Here is a 13,346-nt window from a genome sequence, read left to right as displayed (position 1 = left end):
CAAAAGGACGGTTCAACTCTCCGAGTTGAATGCACAAATCACAAGGAAGTTGCTGAGAATGCTTCTGTATAGTTTTTATGTGAAGAGATTTCCTTTTCCAGCATAGGCTTCAAAGCGCTCCATATATCCACTTGCAGATTCTACAAAAAGAGTGTTTCAAAACTACTCTATCCAAAGAAATGTTTACATCTGTGAGTTGAAAGCACACATCACAAAGAAGTTTCTGAGAATGCTTCTGTGTAGTTTTTATGTGAAGTTATTTCCTTTTCCAGCATATCGTCAAAGCACTAAAAATGTCCACTTGAAGATTCTACAAAAAGAGTGTTTCAAAACTGCCCTATGAAAACGAAGGTTCAACTCTGTGAGTTGAATGGACTCATAACAAATACGTTTCTGAGAATGCTTCTGTCTAGTTTTTATGTGAAGATATTTCCTTTTCCATCATAGGCCTCAAATCGCTCCAAATATATCGTTGCAGATCCTACAAAAAGAGTGTTTCAAAACTGCTCTATCAAAAGCAAGGTTCAACTCTGCGAGTTGAATGCAAACATCACAGAGAAGCTTGAGAGAATGCTTCTGTCTAGTTTTTATCTGAAAATGTTTCCTTTTCCAGCATAGGACTTAAAGCGCTCCAAACCCCCGCTTGCATATTCTACAAAAAGAGTATTTCAAAACTGCTCTATCAAAAGAAAGGTTCAACTCTGTGAGTTGAATGCACACATCATAAAGAAGTTCCTGAGAGTACTTCTGTCTAGTTTTTATGTGAAGATATTTCCTTTTCCAGAATAGGCCTCAAAGCCCACCAAATATCCACTTGAATATTCTAGAAAACTAGTGTTTCAAAACTCCTCTATCAAAAGGAAGATTCAACAGTGTGAGTTTTATGCACACATTATAAAGAAGTTCCTGAGAGTGCTTCTGTCTAGTTTTTATGTGAAGTTATTTCCTTTTCCAGCATAGGCCTCAAAGCCCTCCAAATGTCCACTTGAATATTCTACAAAAATCTTGTTTCAAAACCGCTCTAAGAAAAGGAAGATCCAACTCTGTGAGTTGAATGCACACATCACAAAGAAGTTTCTGAGAATGCTTCTGTCTAATTTTTATGTGAAGTTATTTCCTTTTCCAGCAAAGGCCTCAAAGCACTCCAAATGTACACTTGAATGCACTCATCACAAAGAAGTTTCTGAGAATGCTTCTCTCTACTTTTTATGTGAAGTTATTAGCTTTTCCAGCATAAGCCTCAAAGCCTTCCAAATATCCACTTGTAGCTTCCACAAAAAGACAGTTTCAAAACTGCTCTACCAAAAGGAAGTTTCAACTCCGCGAGTTGAATGCAGACATCACAAAGATGTTTCTGAGAATACTTCTGTCCCGTTCTTATTTGAAGTTATATGATTTTCCAGCAGAGGTCTCAATCACTCCAAATATTCACTTGCAGATTTTACAAAAACAGTGTTTCAAAACTGCTCTAGCAAAAGGGATGTTCAACTTTGTGAGTTTAGCGCACACATCACAGAGAAGTTTTTGAGAATGCCTCTTTCTAGTTTTTATGTGAATATATTTCCTTTTCCAGCATAGTCCTCAAAGCGCTCCCAAAATTCACTTGCAGATTCCACAAAAAGTGTGTTCCAAACCTGCTATATCAAAAGGAAGGTTCAACTCTGTGATTTGGAAGCACACATCACAAAGAAGTTTCTGACAATGTTTCTGTCTAGGTTTTATGTGAAGACATTTCCTTATATAGCATTGTCCTCAAAGCACTCCAAATATCCACCTGCAGATTCTACAAAAAGAGTGTTTCAAAACTGCTCTATCAAAAGGCAGGTTCAACACTGTGAGTTTAATGCACACATCACAAAAAAGTTTCTGAGAATGCTTCTGTCTCATTTTTATGCGAAGATATTTTCTTTTCTAGCATAGGCCTCAAAGCGCTCCAAATATCCACATGCAGATTCTACAACAAGAGTGTTTCAAAACTGTTCTATCAAAAGGAAGGTTCAACTCCGTGTTTTGAATGCATGCATCACAAAGTAGTTTCTGAGAATACTTCTGTCTAGTTTTTGTGTGAAGATATTTCCTTTTCCAGCACAGGCCTGAAAGAGCTCCAAATGTCTACTTGCACACACTACAAAAGGAGTGTTTCAAAACTGCTCTATCGAAAGGAAGGTTCAACTCTGTGAATTGAATGCACACATCATAAAGAAGTTTCTGACAATGCTTCTGTTTTGTTTTTATGTGAAGATATTTCCTTTACCGTGCAGAGGCTTCAAAGCGATCCAAGTATTCACTTGCAGATTTTGCAAAAAGAGTGTTTCAAAACTGCTCTAAAAAAAGGAAGGTTCAACTCTCTGAGTTGAATACACACATCACAAGGTGGTTTCGGAGATTGCTTCTGTATAGTTTTTATGAGAAGACATTTACTTTTCCAGTATAGGCTTCAAAGCGCTCCAAGTATCCACTTGCAGATGATACAAAACGAGTGTTTCAAAACTGCACTATCAGAAGGAAGGTTCAACTCTGTGGGTTGAATGCACACATCACAAGGAAGTTTCCGAGAATGCTTCTCTATCGTTTTTATGTGAAGATATTTCCTTTACCATCATAGGCCTCAAATCATTCCAACTATTCACTTGCAGATCCTACAAAAAGAGTATTTCAAAACTCCTCTATCAAAAGGAAGGTTCAACTCTGTGAGTTCAATACACACATCACAAAGAGGTTTCTGAGAATGCTTCTTTCTACTTTTTGATTGAAGTTATTTCTTTTTTCAGCGTAGGCCTTAAAGCGCTCCAAATATCCACTTGCAGACGGTACAAAAAGACTGTTTCAGAACTGCTCCGCCAAAAGGAAGTTTAAAGTCTGTGTGTTGAACGCACACATTGCAAAGTAGTTTCTGAGAATGCTTCTGTCTTGTTTTTATGTGAAGATATTTCCTTTTCCAGCATAGGCCTCAAAGATATCCAAATGTCCACATGAAGATTCTTCAAAGAGAGGGTTTCAAAACTGCTCTATCAAAAGAAAGGTTCAACTCTGTGAGTTGAAAGCACACATCAAAAAGAAGTTTCTGGGAATGCATCCGTCTAGTTTTTATGTGAAGATATTTCCTTTTCCAGCATTGCGTCAAAGCGCTCTAAATCTCCAATGGAAGATTCAATAAAAAGAGGGTTTCAAAACCGCTCTGCCAAAAGGAAGGTTCAACTCTGTGACTTGAATTCACTCGTAACAAATATGTTTCTGAGAATGCCTCTGTCTAGTTTTTATCTAAAAATATTTCCATTTCCCTCATAGGACTCAAAGCGCTCCAAATATCTAGTTGCATATACTACAAAAAGATTCTTTCAAAACTGCTCTATTCAAGGGAAGGTTCAACTCTGTGAGTTGAATGTAAACATCACAAAGAAGTTTGATAGAGTGCTTCGGTCTTGTTTTTACGTGAAAATATTTCCTTTTCCAGCATAGGCCTCAAAGTGCTCCAAATATCCACTTGCGGATTCTACAAAAAGAGTGTTTCAGAATTGCTCTATCAAAAGGAAGGTTCAACTCTGTGAGAGGAATGCACACATCACAAAGAAGTTTCTGAAAATGCTTCTGTCTAGTTTTTGTGTGAAGATCTTTTCTATTCCAGCACAGGCCTGAAAGAGCTCCAAATGTCTACTTGCACATTCTACAAAAAGAGTGTTTCAAAACTGCTCTATCAAAAGTAAGGTTAAACTCGCTGAGTTGAATGCACACATCACAAAAAAGTTTGTGAGAATGGTTCCTTCTAGTTTTTATGTGAAGTTGTTTCCTTTTCCAGCTTAGGCTTCAAAGTGCTCCAAATATCCACTTGCAGATTCTACAAAAAGAGTGTTCCCAAACTGCTCTAACAAAAGGACGGTTCAACTCTCCGAGTTGAATGCACAAATCACAAGGAAGTTGCTGAGAATGCTTCTGTATAGTTTTTATGTGAAGAGATTTCCTTTTCCAGCATAGGCTTCAAAGCGCTCCGTATATCCACTTGCAGATTCTACAAAAAGAGTGTTTCAAAACTACTCTATCCAAAGAAATGTTTACATCTGTGAGTTGAAAGCACACATCACAAAGAAGTTTCTGAGAATGCTTCTGTGTAGTTTTTATGTGAAGATATTTCCTTTTCCAGCATATCGTCAAAGCACTAAAAATGTCCACTTGAAGATTCTACAAAAAGAGTGTTTCAAAACTGCCCTATCAAAACGAAGGTTCAACTCTGTGAGTTGAATGGACTCATAACCAATACGTTTCTGAGAATGCTTCTGTCTAGTTTTTATGTGAAGATATTTCCTTTTCCATCATAGGCCTCAAATCGCTCCAAATATATCGTTGCAGATCCTACAAAAAGAGTGTTTCAAAACTGCTCTATCAAAAGCAAGGTTCAACTCTGCGAGTTGAATGCAAACATCACAGAGAAGCTTGAGAGAATGCTTCTGTCTAGTTTTTATCTGAAAATGTTTCCTTTTCCAGCATAGGACTTAAAGCGCTCCAAACCCCCGCTTGCGTATTCTACAAAAAGAGTATTTCAAAACTGCTCTATCAAAAGAAAGGTTCAACTCTGTGAGTTGAATGCACACATCATAAAGAAGTTCCTGAGAGTACTTCTGTCTAGTTTTTATGTGAAGATATTTCCTTTTCCAGAATAGGCCTCAAAGCCCACCAAATGTCCACTTGAATATTCTAGAAAAATAGTGTTTCAAAACTCCTCTATCAAAAGGAAGATTCAACTGTGTGAGTTTTATGCACACATTATAAAGAAGTTCCTGAGAGTGCTTCTGTCTAGTTTTTATGTGAAGTTATTTCCTTTTCCAGCATAGGCCTCAAAGCCCTCCAAATGTCCACTTGAATATTCTACAAAAATCTTGTTTCAAAACCGCTCTAAGAAAAGGAAGATCCAACTCTGTGAGTTGAATGCACACATCACAAAGAAGTTTCTGAGAATGCTTCTGTCTAATTTTTATGTGAAGTTATTTCCTTTTCCAGCAAAGGCCTCAAAGCACTCCAAATGTACACTTGAGTGCACTCATCACAAAGAAGTTTCTGAGAATGCTTCTCTCTACTTTTTATGTGAAGTTATTAGCTTTTCCAGCATAAGCCTCAAAGCCTTCCAAATATCCACTTGTAGCTTCCACAAAAAGACAGTTTCAAAACTGCTCTACCAAAAGGAAGTTTCAACTCCGCGAGTTGAATGCAGACATCACAAAGATGTTTCTGAGAATACTTCTGTCCCGTTCTTCTTTGAAGTTATATGATTTTCCAGCAGAGGTCTCAATCACTCCAAATATTCACTTGCAGATTTTACAAAAACAGTGTTTCAAAACTGCTCTAGCAAAAGGGATGTTCAACTTTGTGAGTTTAGCGCACACATCACAGAGAAGTTTTTGAGAATGCCTCTTTCTAGTTTTTATGTGAATATATTTCCTTTTCCAGCATAGTCCTCAAAGCGCTCCCAAAATTCACTTGCAGATTCCACAAAAAGTGTGTTCCCAACCTGCTATATCAAAAGGAAGGTTCAACTCTGTGATTTGGAAGCACACATCACAAAGAAGTTTCTGACAATGTTTCTGTCTAGGTTTTATGTGAAGACATTTCCTTATATAGCATTGTCCTCAAAGCACTCCAAATATCCACCTGCAGATTCTACAAAAAGAGTGTTTCAAAACTGCTCTATCAAAAGGCAGGTTCAACACTGTGAGTTTAATGCACACATCACAAAAAAGTTTCTGAGAATGCTTCTGTCTCATTTTTATGCGAAGATATTTTCTTTTCTAGCATAGGCCTCAAAGCGCTCCAAATATCCACATGCAGATTCTACAATAAGAGTGTTTCAAAACTGTTCTATCAAAAGGAAGGTTCAACTCCGTGTTTTGAATGCATGCATCACAAAGAAGTTTCTGAGAATACTTCTGTCTAGTTTTTGTGTGAAGATATTTCCTTTTCCAGCACAGGCCTGAAGGAGCTCCAAATGTCTACTTGCACACACTACAAAAGGAGTGTTTCAAAACTGCTCTATCGAAAGGAAGGTTCAACTCTGTGAATTGAATGCACACATCATAAAGAAGTTTCTGACAATGCTTCTGTTTTGTTTTTATGTGAAGATATTTCCTTTACCCTGCAGAGGCTTCAAAGCGATCCAAGTATTCACTTGCAGATTTTGCAAAAAGAGTGTCTCAAAACTGCTCTAAAAAAAGGAAGGTTCAACTCTCTGAGTTGAATACACACATCACAGGGTGGTTTCGGAGATTGCTTCTGTATAGTTTTCATGAGAAGACATTTGTTTTCCAGTATAGGCTTCAAAGCGCTCCAAGTATCCACTTGCAGATGATACAAAACGAGTGTTTCAAAACTGCACTATCAGAAGGAAGGTTCAACTCTGTGAGTTGAATGCACACATCACAAGGAAGTTTCCGAGAATGCTTCTCTATCGTTTTTATGTGAAGATATTTCCATTACCATCATAGGCCTCAAATCATTCCAACTATTCACTTGCAGATCCTACAAAAAGAGTATCTCAAACCTCCTCTATCAAAAGGAAGGTTCAACACTGTGAGTTCAATACACACATCACAAAGAGGTTTCTGAGAATGCTTCTTTCTACTTTTTGATTGAAGTTATTTCTTTTTTCAGCGTAGGCCTTAAAGCGCTCCAAATATGCACTTGCAGACTGTACAAAAAGACTGTTTCAGAACTGCTCCACCAAAAGGAAGTTTAAAGTCTGTGTGTTGAACGCACACATTGCAAAGTAGTTTCTGAGAATGCTTCTGTCTTGTTTTTATGTGAAGATATTTCCTTTTCCAGCATAGGCCTCAAAGATATCCAAATGTCCACATGAAGATTCTTCAAAGAGAGGGTTTCAAAACTGCTCTATCAAAAGAAAGGTTCAACTCTGTGAGTTGAAAGCACACATCAAAAAGAAGTTTCTGGGAATGCATCCGTCTAGTTTTTATGTGAAGATATTTCCTTTTCCAGCATTGCGTCAAAGCGCTCTAAATCTCCAATGGAAGATTCAATAAAAAGAGGGTTTCAAAACCGCTCTGCCAAAAGGAAGGTTCAACTCTGTGACTTGAATTCACTCGTAACAAATATGTTTCTGAGAATGCCTCTGTCTAGTTTTTATCTAAAAATATTTCCATTTCCCTCATAGGACTCAAAGCGCTCCAAATATCTAGTTGCATATACTACAAAAAGATTCTTTCAAAACTGCTCTATTCAAGGGAAGGTTCAACTCTGTGAGTTGAATGTAAACATCACAAAGAAGTTTGATAGAGTGCTTCGGTCTTGTTTTTACGTGAAAATATTTCCTTTTCCAGCATAGGCCTCAAAGTGCTCCAAATATCCACTTGCGGATTCTACAAAAAGAGTGTTTCAGAATTGCTCTATCAAAAGGAAGGTTCAACTCTGTGAGTGGAATGCACACATCACAAAGAAGTTTCTGAGAATGCTTCTGTCTAGTTTTTGTGTGAAGATCTTTTCTATTCCAGCACAGGCCTGAAAGAGCTCCAAATGTCTACTTGCACATTCTACAAAAAGAGTGTTTCAAAACTGCTCTATCAAAAGTAAGGTTAAACTCGCTGAGTTGAATGCACACATCACAAAAAAGTTTGTGAGAATGCTTCCTTCTAGTTTTTATGTGAAGTTGTTTCCTTTTCCAGCTTAGGCTTCAAAGTGCTCCAAATATCCACTTGCAGATTCTACAAAAAGAGTGTTCCCAAACTGCTCTAACGAAAGGACGGTTCAACTCTCCGAGTTGAATGCACAAATCACAAGGAAGTTGCTGAGAATGCTTCTGTATAGTTTTTATGTGAAGAGATTTCCTTTTCCAGCATAGGCTTCAAAGCGCTCCGTATATCCACTTGCAGATTCTACAAAAAGAGTGTTTCAAAACTACTCTATCCAAAGAAATGTTTACATCTGTGAGTTGAAAGCACACATCACAAAGAAGTTTCTGAGAATGCTTCTGTGTAGTTTTTATGTGAAGATATTTCCTTTTCCAGCATATCGTCAAAGCACTAAAAATGTCCACTTGAAGATTCTACAAAAAGAGTGTTTCAAAACTGCCCTATCAAAACGAAGGTTCAACTCTGTGAGTTGAATGGACTCATAACCAATACGTTTCTGAGAATGCTTCTGTCTAGTTTTTATGTGAAGATATTTCCTTTTCCATCATAGGCCTCAAATCGCTCCAAATATATCGTTGCAGATCCTACAAAAAGAGTGTTTCAAAACTGCTCTATCAAAAGCAAGGTTCAACTCTGCGAGTTGAATGCAAACATCACAGAGAAGCTTGAGAGAATGCTTCTGTCTAGTTTTTATCTGAAAATGTTTCCTTTTCCAGCATAGGACTTAAAGCGCTCCAAACCCCCGCTTGCGTATTCTACAAAAAGAGTATTTCAAAACTGCTCTATCAAAAGAAAGGTTCAACTCTGTGAGTTGAATGCACACATCATAAAGAAGTTCCTGAGAGTACTTCTGTCTAGTTTTTATGTGAAGATATTTCGTTTTCCAGAATAGGCCTCAAAGCCCACCAAATGTCCACTTGAATATTCTAGAAAAATAGTGTTTCAAAACTCCTCTATCAAAAGGAAGATTCAACTGTGTGAGTTTTATGCACACATTATAAAGAAGTTCCTGAGAGTGCTTCTGTCTAGTTTTTATGTGAAGTTATTTCCTTTTCCAGCATAGGCCTCAAAGCCCTCCAAATGTCCACTTGAATATTCTACAAAAATCTTGTTTCAAAACCGCTCTAAGAAAAGGAAGATCCAACTCTGTGAGTTGAATGCACACATCACAAAGAAGTTTCTGAGAATGCTTCTGTCTAATTTTTATGTGAAGTTATTTCCTTTTCCAGCAAAGGCCTCAAAGCACTCCAAATGTACACTTGAATGCACTCATCACAAAGAAGTTTCTGAGAATGCTTCTCTCTACTTTTTATGTGAAGTTATTAGCTTTTCCAGCATAAGCCTCAAAGCCTTCCAAATATCCACTTGTAGCTTCCACAAAAAGACAGTTTCAAAACTGCTCTACCAAAAGGAAGTTTCAACTCCGCGAGTTGAATGCAGACATCACAAAGATGTTTCTGAGAATACTTCTGTCCCGTTCTTCTTTGAAGTTATATGATTTTCCAGCAGAGGTCTCAATCACTCCAAATATTCACTTGCAGATTTTACAAAAACAGTGTTTCAAAACTGCTCTAGCAAAAGGGATGTTCAACTTTGTGAGTTTAGCGCACACATCACAGAGAAGATTTTGAGAATGCCTCTTTCTAGTTTTTATGTGAATATATTTCCTTTTCCAGCATAGTCCTCAAAGCGCTCCCAAAATTCACTTGCAGATTCCACAAAAAGTGTGTTCCCAACCTGCTATATCAAAAGGAAGGTTCAACTCTGTGATTTGGAAGCACACATCACAAAGAAGTTTCTGATAGTGTTTCTGTCTAGGTTTTATGTGAAGACATTTCCTTATATAGCATTGTCCTCAAAGCACTCCAAATATCCACCTGCAGATTCTACAAAAAGAGTGTTTCAAAACTGCTCTATCAAAAGGCAGGTTTAACACTGTGAGTTTAATGCACACATCACAAAAAAGTTTCTGAGAATGCTTCTGTCTCATTTTTATGCGAAGATATTTTCTTTTCTATCATAGGCCTCAAAGCGCTCCAAATATCCACATGCAGATTCTACAATAAGAGTGTTTCAAAACTGTTCTATCAAAAGGAAGGTTCAACTCCGTGTTTTGAATGCATGCATCACAAAGAAGTTTCTGAGAATACTTCTGTCTAGTTTTTGTGTGAAGATATTTCCTTTTCCAGCACAGGCCTGAAGGAGCTCCAAATGTCTACGTTCACACACTACAAAAGGAGTGTTTCAAAACTGCTCTCTCGAAAGGAAGGTTCAACTCTGTGAATTGAATGCACACATCATAAAGAGGTTTCTGACAATGCTTCTGTTTTGTTTTTATGTGAAGATATTTCCTTTACCCTGCAGAGGCTTCAAAGGGATCCAAGTATTCACTTGCAGATTTTGCAAAAAGAGTGTCTCAAAACTGCTCTAAAAAAAGGAAGGTTCAACTCTCTGAGTTGAATACACACATCACAAGGTGGTTTCGGAGATTGCTTCTGTATAGTTTTTATGAGAAGACATTTACTTTTCCAGTATAGGCTTCAAAGCGCTCCAAGTATCCACTTGCAGATGATACAAAACGAGTGTTTCAAAACTGCACTATCAGAAGGAAGGTTCAACTCTGTGAGTTGAATGCACACATCACAAGGAAGTTTCCGAGAATGCTTCTCTATCGTTTTTATGTGAAGATATTTCCTTTACCATCATAGGCCTCAAATCATTCCAACTATTCACTTGCAGATCCTACAAAAAGAGTATCTCAAAACTCCTCTATCAAAAGGAAGGTTCAACTCTGTGAGTTCAATACACACATCACAAAGAGGTTTCTGAGAATGCTTCTTTCTACTTTTTGATTGAAGTTATTTCTTTTTTCAGCGTAGGCCTTAAAGCGCTCCAAATATCCACTTGCAGACTGTACAAAAAGACCGTTTCAGAACTGCTCCGCCAAAAGGAAGTTTAAAGTCTGTGTGTTGAACGCACACATTGCAAAGTAGTTTCTGAGAATGCTTCTGTCTTGTTTTTATGTGAAGATATTTCCTTTTCCAGCATAGGCCTCAAAGATATCCAAATGTCCACATGAAGATTCTTCAAAGAGAGGGTTTCAAAACTGCTCTATCAAAAGAAAGGTTCAACTCTGTGAGTTGAAAGCACACATCAAAAAGAAGTTTCTGGGAATGCATCCGTCTAGTTTTTATGTGAAGATATTTCCTTTTCCAGCATTGCGTCAAAGCGCTCTAAATCTCCAATGGAAGATTCAATAAAAAGAGGGTTTCAAAACCGCTCTGCCAAAAGGAAGGTTCAACTCTGTGACTTGAATTCACTCGTAACAAATATGTTTCTGAGAATGCCTCTGTCTAGTTTCTATCTAAAAATATTTCCATTTCCCTCATAGGACTCAAAGCGCTCCAAATATCTAGTTGCATATACTACAAAAAGATTCTTTCAAAACCGCTCTATTCAAGGGAAGGTTCAACTCTGTGAGTTGAATGTAAACATCACAAAGAAGTTTGATAGAGTGCTTCGGTCTTGTTTTTACGTGAAAATATTTCCTTTTCCAGCATAGGCCTCAAAGCGCTCCACATATCCACTTGCGGATTCTACAAAAAGAGTGTTTCAGAATTGCTCTATCAAAAGGAAGGTTCAACTCTGTGAGTGGAATGCACACATCACAAAGAAGTTTCTGAGAATGCTTCTGTCTAGTTTTTGTGTGAAGATCTTTTCTATTCCAGCACAGGCCTGAAAGACCTCCAAATGTCTACTTGCACATTCTACAAAAAGAGTGTTTCAAAACTGCTCTATCAAAAGTAAGGTTAAACTCGCTGAGTTGAATGCACACATCACAAAAAAGTTTGTGAGAATGCTTCCTTCTAGTTTTTATGTGAAGTTGTTTCCTTTTCCATCTTAGGCTTCAAAGTGCTCCAAATATCCACTTGCAGATTCTACAAAAAGAGTGTTCCCAAACTGCTCTAACAAAAGGACGGTTCAACACTCCGAGTTGAATGCACAAATCACAAGGAAGTTGCTGAGAATGCTTCTGTATAGTTTTTATGTGAAGATATTTCCTTTTCCAGCATAGGCTTCAAAGCGCTCCATATATCCACTTGCAGATTCTACAAAAAGAGTGTTTCAAAACTACTCTTTCAAAAGAAATGTTTACATCTGTGAGTTGAAAGCACACATCACAAAGAAGTTTCTGAGAATGCTTCTGTCTAGTTTTTATGTGAAGATATTTCCTTTTCCAGCATATCGTCAAAGCACTAAAAATGTCCACTTGAAGATTCTACAAAAAGAGTGTTTCAAAACTGCCCTATCAAAACGAAGGTTCAACACTGTGAGTTGAATGGACTCATAACAAATACGTTTCTGAGAATGCTTCTGTCTAGTTTTTATGTGAAGTTATTTCCTTTTCCAGCATAGGCCTCAAAGCCCTCCAAATGTCCACTTGAATATTCTACAAAAATATTGTTTCAAAACTGCTCTAAGAAAAGGAAGATCCAACTCTGTGAGTTGAATGCACACATCACAAAGAAGTTTCTGAGAATGCTTCTGTCTAATTTTTATGTGAAGTTATTTCCTTTTCCAGCAAAGGCCTCAAAGCACTCCAAATGTACACTTGAATGCACTCATCACAAAGAAGTTTCTGAGAATGCTTCTCTCTACTTTTTATGTGAAGTTATTAGCTTTTCCAGCATAAGCCTCAAAGCCTTCCAAATATCCACTTGTAGCTTCCACAAAAAGACAGTTTCAAAACTGCTCTACCAAAAGGAAGTTTCAACTCCGCGAGTTGAATGCAGACATCACAAAGATGTTTCTGAGAATACTTCTGTCCCGTTCTTATTTGAAGTTATATGATTTTCCAGCAGAGGTCTCAATCACTCCAAATATTCACTTGCAGATTTTACAAAAACAGTGTTTCAAAACTGCTCTAGCAAAAGGGATGTTCAACTTTGTGAGTTTAGCGCACACATCACAGAGAAGTTTTTGAGAATGCCTCTTTCTAGTTTTTATGTGAATATATTTCCTTTTCCAGCATAGCCCTCAAAGCGCTCCCAAAATTCACTTGCAGATTCCACAAAAAGTGTGTTCCAAACCTGCTATATCAAAAGGAAGGTTCAACTCAGTGATTTGGAAGCACACATCACAAAGAAGTTTCTGATAATGTTTCTGTCTAGGTTTTATGTGAAGACATTTCCTTATATAGCATTGTCCTCAAAGCACTCCAAATATCTACCTGCAGATTCTACAAAAAGAGTGTTTCAAAACTGCTCTATCAAAAGGAAGGTTCAACTCTGTGAGTGGAATGCACACATCACAAAGAAGTTTCTGAGAATGCTTCTGTCTAGTTTTTGTGTGAAGATTTTTCTATTCCAGCACAGGCCTGAAAGAGCTCCAAATGTCTACTTGCACATTCTACAAAAAGAGTGTTTCAAAACTGCTCTATCAAAAGTAAGGTTAAACTCGCTGAGTTGAATGCACACATCACAAAAAAGTTTGTGAGAATGCTTCCTTCTAGTTTTTATGTGAAGTTGTTTCCTTTTCCAGCTTAGGCTTCAAAGTGCTCCCAATATCCACTTGCAGATTCTACAAAAAGAGTGTTCCCAAACTGCTCTAACAAAAGGACGGTTCAACTCTCCGAGTTGAATGCACAAATCACAAGGAAGTTGCTGAGAATGCTTCTGTATAGTTTTTATGTGAAGAGATTTCCTTTTCCAGCATAGG

The sequence above is a fragment of the Pongo abelii genome, chromosome 20 (assembly GCF_028885655.2).
Source record: "Pongo abelii isolate AG06213 chromosome 20, NHGRI_mPonAbe1-v2.0_pri, whole genome shotgun sequence".
NCBI classification, from domain to species: domain Eukaryota; kingdom Metazoa; phylum Chordata; class Mammalia; order Primates; family Hominidae; genus Pongo; species Pongo abelii.
The sequence above is the reverse complement of the archived record's forward strand: the minus strand, read 5'-3'. Positions refer to the sequence as shown.